The 8,142-nt window shown below is 32.4% G+C and overlaps 1 long non-coding RNA gene across 1 annotated transcript; it reads left to right on the top strand.

Annotated features, from left to right (window-relative positions):
* The first annotated feature begins 1,849 nt into the window (after positions 1 to 1,849).
* LOC113042051 (uncharacterized) lies at positions 1,850 to 4,821 on the top strand. Its single transcript, XR_003275523.1, has 3 exons — positions 1,850 to 1,967; positions 2,860 to 3,014; positions 4,162 to 4,821. It is a non-coding gene; the product is annotated as an uncharacterized LOC113042051 (long non-coding RNA).
* Positions 4,822 to 8,142: the final 3,321 nt, after the last annotated feature.

The raw sequence follows: 8,142 nt of genomic DNA, 5'->3' as shown, positions 1-8,142 counted from the left end.
CAACAACATAACTATTATTATTTATGTATTAATATACATTTTAATTGACATGATATTAATAAAAATAATTCATTAATTTAATATTTGTAAATGAACAAATTATTATTATTATCATCAATTGCTATTAATAATATAATATAATATAATATAATATAATATAATATAATATAATATAATATAATATAATATAATATAATATAATATAATATAATATAATATAATATAATATAATATTTCTATGGGACGAAAGGAATATTTCTGGTGGAGTGTCAGTGAATATTTTCTCTCTTCAGTTATGAGGAGTTAAGACAAGCAGCACATACATAAATAAATTAAACAAAATGCAGAAGAGCAGAAAAGAGAACAGAACTAAAAAAACAAAAAGGCATAAAAAAGACCAAAAAAAGAAACAGAGAAAATGACAAAACTAGAAAAAAGGAAACGACTAAGTGGAAGAAAAAAAGGAAATCAGGGGAAAGAAAAGACCAGTACGAAGAGAAGAGACCAGAAGATGAAGTCGAAGGTGAAGCTGGCTGTAGAGAACAGATTCTCATAACAAGCAGGTGGGATTTCATAAGCACTGTTTGTTTGGCTGGAACTGATGCCAGACCTGATGCAACTTCAAGTGTTTGGAGACTTGTGTTTGTGTCAACTATTCCCACATCGCTCTCTGACTCCGTCTCTGGACTCTCGCTGCTCAGCAACACCCTTCACACACACAAACACCATCAACATATTCATTATTAAAACACCACCAAAAATAATCACTGCAAGAGAATAAGAGTGGTCACATTACACCCATAAAAAAACATTCATTCACTGGAATACTCCACATACTTTTACAAGTTTATATTGAAATACACACACACACACACACACACACTTCCCCAATATAGTTTGTACAGTAAAGTAATAAAAGACCTTAACTAATGTAATGCTTTGTCTAAATAAGAACTACTATGTAATACTATACATGTGTACCTTTTAACTACTTTTTGTTATGTAAATATTTCCAAATGTTACATTTCTAAAATATATATATATTTTTTTTGTAATTTAATTTCTTCACTGGGGTAAAATCCATAACTCTTCCTCTCTCTCTATAAAGAGCTAAATTACACCAGTGCAGAAATAGAAATTAACTGTAATATGTTAATTATAATAAATAACAATTGTTAATAATAATAATTTATCTGTACCTTATAAATATGAGGTTTTGTGTCAATTTTGTGATCTACTTATAGATAAAAAAAAAAAAGAATGTTATTTTACTTAGTGACTTACTGGTGAATTGCTTTTATTTTTTATTTGAAAAGAGTTAAAAAAATCTATACAATAATGTGCACTGCAGTGGCATTAGAGATAAAGAATGACAATGTGCTCAAATCTGAAACGCAAATGTTCTGTCAATGATCTGACAGTGATTTAATTGATGAACTTAATTATTTCCTCAGAAACTCATTAAGCCACAGAGTGCATATATCTGCACTCATTTATTGATTGGTTATGACTCAGCTGCTAGAAAGTCCTTCAGAGACTCACAGTGGGTATAAAGACTTACACACTACAGCCATGCAAGGTATAATCACTGTCAAATCCTCATGCAATGACATTTGTTCCCAAGACACATTTGCACAATTCTGGTGGTTGAAATAACAAAACTGACTCAGCCAGATGTTTTTATAGCAGCAGAGATATGACTGAAAACAACAGCAAGAGGTTAAAATGGTTAAAAGTGTACTTGGCCACTGCTACGCTGATTTTTATATTATGATCTTGAGGCTCTGAATGAGTCTCCGACCACAAAGCCAAGCACCATCGAGCTAGCATCGAGCTAGCATGAGCTAGCATGATGTGTCACTCAGCTCATCTCAGCTCAGTTTACATCTCAGCCCTCCAGCTTCAGACTCCAGAAATATCACATTCAGTCAACAGCAGCTCATGTCAAGCAGCCTATTCAAACACAGGTGAGCAATCTGACAACTAATTTCAACACAGCATCATCAGAAGTAAGAGGTAGCAAACATAAGTCACAGCTCTGCTAGATTAGCATTAGCAGACACTGAAGCATACATCAATGAGGTTTTACATTAAATACAGTTTACAGGGCTTGAACAGATAGCAGTTCAGTAACATTTCAATCTTAGCAATGACATTACTAGTGGAAATGTGAAACAGAAGACAAATCACAGATTTCATTGTCATTTTAAGATGATAATAAAATCATTTTAGTTTACGCATGGCAAAAAACATGCAAAAACATACACAGGAACTGATTGTCAGTCCTTCAGATCATCAATATGGCCGATTATAGAATATAATGCAATTTAAATGTAATTCAACCACATTTAAACTATCCACAACACGTTGTTTACTGATAAATAAATTATTAACAAATTATTTGATAACTGTTAAATTATGAAAACTTGTTTGTTTAAGACCTATACAACTAAATTAAATTTTACAACCAAGAATTATATTATAATATGTACAGAATAAAGTGCATTAATGTGACATGAAAAAAAAATGTTTTGGAAAAGATTGAATATTAGACTTGGCAATAAAATATATATTTTCTAATAATTTATAAGCATGTATGCCAGTCATTTTTTGACCGGGAATGTAACAAAAAGTGTAATAAATAAATAAAATAAGTAAATAAATATGATATAATAAAACCCAAAGTACAAAAACTATCATTTTTTGTAGTTGTTATACCCTGTGTGAGGTAAATTCAGCAAGTTTTAGTCTGATGCAATAACATTAACTTGCATTTTTGGTCGGATTGAAGTGACTGGAACATTGAAATGTGAAAGACATTTAGAAGATTAGCACTGATGTTTCTCATTTTATTTGCAGAGTATAATCTCGGCAGACGGTAACGAGGGTCTACGGATAGAAAACTGCATACATGACTTCTCATCTGACACCTGGAGCGGGACGAGGGTGATACAGGACAGAAAAATACAGTCGACATGAATAAAACAGACATAGAAACACACTTTTAACTAAAGGTGATACATTAAATACAACAACAAGGATTCTAAATGGAGCCTAGTAACTTTCTGAAACAATGACCCAAGCCTTTTTCCTGTTATCCTAGAGAAACAAAATGTTTTTTCCATCAGTAAAAAGATGTAAATATGGTTATGCATGCTTAATAATATGGAAATGTGTATAAAATAAAATGTTAATATGCATTATGCCCCTAGTTCTATTAATTAATATGAATATTATTAATATATTATTAATTAATGAAATCATGAACCCAATATTTATTATACAACCTAATAATTACCTATAAAATCAATAAAACAATGATATTTTATTAAAAAAATTATGTGTTGGACCATATATGATTTAAAATATTTTAATAATTTATAAAAAAAAATCCATATTTAACTGATTCTTTTAAGCCAAGAAATACTACTGTTCAAACACTTGAGATCAGTAGTTTTAAAAAAAAATGCTGTTTGAACTTTCTATTTATCAAATCTTGAAAAAAAAAAAAACTGTTTCCGGCAGCACATCCGTTGTCAACATTTATGATAATAAGAAATGTGTCTTAAGCGGCATATTAGACTGATTTCTGAAGGATCATGTGACACTGAAGACTGGCGTAATGATGCATTAATGTATCTTAAAATACATTAAAATAAAGTTATTTTAAATTATAATAATATTGCACAATATTACTGCACAATATTACTGTACAAAATGAACAGTGGTGCCAGTTCACTAAAGGACCAGGATGTCCTTTCTGTCCCTTGAGTAAGTTATGATGCTTTCTCTATTGTTTACACTGACTTTTTGTCGGTAATGACATTTGTTGGATTGTATTTCCTTTTCATAAAAGGAATAATTTTAATAAAAAAATAAATATTTTAATCTCAGCCTGAGGTTAAGGAATAATTATTAATAACTTGCAGCTATAGCTATATTCCATAAAATGATAATAGTAATGCAATACAAGGGGGTGAATTAATTATGAGGTTTATCATAAAACAAAGACTTAAAAAAATTATAATAAAAGCCAGAGGCTATTCAAATAGGGTGACATAAGTTTCAAAAAGCACAGATAAAGAGGAATGATTTTAAGAATAATAATAATAATAAATATGTCAAAATGTATGGATATTAAAATAAATTCTAAACTCTTAGGATCTCGTCTGACCTGAAGAAGAGACGCAGTGACCTCATGTGGCCCAGGTCAACTCCACATAATAGCTCTAATGCCATGACCTTCTGATGCTCCTCCCACCAAACTCCCTATGATTGGTTGCTTTCGGAGGGGGCGTGGCTATTCAGACTGGAGGCGGAGCTCGTAGAGTGAGCCATGGGCTCACTGGATTTAATGGCATATATATTAATATTAAAGTAATTAAAAGGAGAAAAGTGATAAAACACTAATTATGATGCATGAACACTAATTGAAAGTTTCATTTTCTTTTTCTGTAAAGCTGCTATAAAACAATGTGTTTTAAATGTTTCTACATTACAGTTAGGAGTGTTTATCCAAGTTCTGTCCACATGGCAGAAATGTACAGTTCATAGAAATGTACAGATTATACAAATCATGCAGTTAGTTAATGTCACGCTTTCATTCAATTTCATGCTTTCAGAAACAGTGAACATATTAAAGCAATGATTACATGATGTTGTCATGATGATTAGAAAAAGGAAATTTGTCAAAAGCACTATATTGACAAAGTGGAAGCCAAAATTGTAACATTATTTTTGCAATTACATTCAATAATGTCAATCAGTAATGCAGAAAAAAATGCCACTTGCCACAACCCACTTAACTCTCACAATGCAATGCATTCCTGAATCAAACTGGATATTTCAAGAAAAGGGATTCTGGACTCTGAAATTATATGCAATTATATACAAATTAAATGTCTATTGGTTAACATAGATATTAAACTACAACCCACAGACGTGCATGTGACATCAACCAAGTAAGTAATTTGATTCAATTTGATTAATTGAAAGTAATTTCAGACGTGAAATCAAAAGACAGACGACAAACGCTTTTTCTTTTGAAATAACACTGAATAATTAGAACAGAAATGTGTATTAAATATTAATTGCATGTTTTATTTATCATTTAAAATAGCTTTTAAGACAAAGTATGGAATAAAAAATATATATTTTCTAAAATACAAATCAACGCTAATTTGATTTGATGAGTCTTTACTATCAAGTTATCTATCTGAAGCCCTTTTGATAATTCAGCCGCTCTCTCTACTGTAAACCTGCATATCTATTCATTCATTCTGTCCTGTGTTTTAAGTGTGAAACTTAGCGACAGCTGGAGGTATGGATACGTGTGTGTGTGTGTGTGTGTGTGTGTGTGTGAGAGAGGACACTGGAAGTGAAGAGGAATGAGAGGAATGCTGGGAGGTTATTGTGCTGGCAGGAGCCGAGCAGAGACACAAATCAAGCAGCCTGGCAGCCAATTTCCCCTGACAGCCCTCCTCGCTCTCACTGTGAGCCTATCTCCCTGTAACTGTCTCTCGACCTCTCGTGTAGCCAGAACTGTAACCTGAACCGTGGGACCTCTGCTTCTCTCTCACACTTGTCTTTTTCTCGAACAGAGCACGTCTAACAGGCCAAAAGCACCTCCAGACACGTTCCCTGTCACAGATCCAATGTGGGAGCCGAAAGTTTATGGGTCATTTGGCATCTGAGAGGTCTGTCTTTCAGAGTCCACACTACAGCAGGATCACACACATGAGGCCATATGGTGAACTGAGGCCGTGACAGACAGCACACGGTGCAAAGTTACATCTCATGTTCTTTACAGACCCTTGTTTTCTATTCTGCGAGCCTCCTGGTGGCTTTGCAAAACAGGAAAAATAAGGGGACTAAACTGATATAACCAGCTAGATGGACAGATAGAAGTTAGTTGGTTCAATGGTTAGATAGATGTTTGTTAGGAACTGAACTAACCAATTGGATGGATAAATTTAGTTGGTAAATAAGTTAGATGGATAGACATAAAGAGTTAGGAACAGGACAAACAGGAAAAAGTAAGGTAAATGTAAGGTAAACTAACCAACTAGAAGTTTTAAGTTAGTTAGTTGGTCAGTCGGCTAGTTAGCTAGTTAGATAGGAAGATAGATATACCTATACAGATGTTAGTAAAGAACAGGAGAAAATAAGGTAACTAAACTAACCAACTATATGGACAGATAGAAGTTAGTTGGTTCAATGGTTAGATAGATGTTTGTTATAAACTGAACTGAACTAACCAACTAGATGAATAAATTTAGTTGTTTAATTAGTTAGATGGATAGACAAAGATGTTAGTTAAGAACAGGATAAACAGGAGAAAGTAAGGTAAATGTGAAGTAAACTAACCAACTAGAAGGTTTGAGTTAGTTGGTTGGTCGGTTAGTTAGTTAGTTAGTTAGGAAGATAGATATACCTATACAGATGTTAGTTAAGAACAGGACATAATAAGGTAACTAAACTGAACTAACCAACTTGATGGATACATTTAGTTAGTTAATTCGTTAGATGGCTAGACATAAAGATGTTAGTTAAGAACAGGATAAATAGGAGAAAGTAAGGTAAATGTGAAGTAAACTAACCAACTAGAAGGTTTGAGTTAGTTGGTTGGTCGGTTAGTTAGTTAGTTAGTTAGTTAGGAAGATAGATATACCTATACAGATGTTAGTTAAGAACAGGACATAATAAGGTAACTAAACTGAACTAACCAACTTGATGGATATATTTAGTTAGTTAATTCGTTAGATGGCTAGACATAAAGATGTTAGTTAAGAACAGGATAAATAGGAGAAAGTAAGGTAAATGTAAGGTAAACTAACTTTAATTAATGGTAACTGAACTGAGCTGAACTGAGCAGAAATGATGAACCAGATGAAGTAGTTGGTTAGGAACAGGATGAACATAAGAAAATAATGTTCCTTAACTGAACTAACCAACTAGATGGACAGACAGAAGTTATTTGGTTGATTGTTTAGTTCAACAGACAGATAGACATATAAGTGTTAGTTAAGAACAGGGGGGTTCAATGGTTAGATGATTGGATGGACACTCATGTTAGTTAGGAACAGGAACAAATTATAGGAACTGAACTGAAATAATCATCTAGATGGATAAAGTTAGTTGTTTGATTAGTTAGTTGGATAGGTACGAAGATGTTAGTAAGGAACAGGATAAACCGAAGAAAGTTTAAGGTAAAGTAAATGTACTAAACTATCAAACTAGATGCATAAAGTTAGTTGGTTGATTGGTTAGTTAGTTAGGAACTATAAGTATATATAAATTTATAGTTGTTAGTTCAGAATAGGAGAAAATAAGCTAACTAAATTGTAACTTAACTTACCAACTAGACTAGAGAGAAATAAGTTAGTTGCATGGTTAGTTCAATAGATGGATAGCCATATCAAATGTTAGGATTAGGAACAAACATTAGGAAATAAGGTGACTAAATTTAACTAACCATATAAATAGATTAGTTAATAGATTGATAATAATACTAAATTAAGTTAGTTGATTGGTTAATTAGTTGGACAGATGAATGATTGAATGAATGACTAGACATGTTTGCTAGGAACAGAAAATGAGAAAATGAGGAGACTAAACTGATCTAAGTAAATAGATGGACAGAAACAAGTTAGTAGGATAGACAGATGCTCACATAAATTTTAGTTAGAAACCTGATAAATATGAGGAAATAAAATAACTAAATTGAACTAACCAACCAACCACATGAATAGACAGAAGTTAGTTGGGTTATTGGTTAGTCATTTGGGAAGACCGCATCAGTGTAATTTAGGAACAGGAGAAATATGAGAAAATAAATGTAAATAAACTGATGGACAGATAAGTTAGTTGGATGAATGGCTAGATAGCTGGATAGATGGATAGCCAAATAAATGTTAGTTAAGTACATGAGAAAATAAGTTAACTCATACACAGATACACGGATAGATAGATAGACGACAGACAGACAGACAGACAGACCGACAGATCGATAGATAGATAGATAGATAGATAGATAGATAGATAGATAGATAGATAGATAGATAGATAGACAGACAGACAGACAGACAGACAGACAGACAGACAGACAGACCGATAGATAGATAGATAGATAGATAGATAGAT

The sequence above is a fragment of the Carassius auratus genome, chromosome 3 (genome assembly GCF_003368295.1).
Source record: "Carassius auratus strain Wakin chromosome 3, ASM336829v1, whole genome shotgun sequence".
NCBI lineage: Eukaryota > Metazoa > Chordata > Actinopteri > Cypriniformes > Cyprinidae > Carassius > Carassius auratus.
The sequence above is the reverse complement of the archived record's forward strand: the minus strand, read 5'-3'. Positions and strand labels throughout refer to the sequence as shown.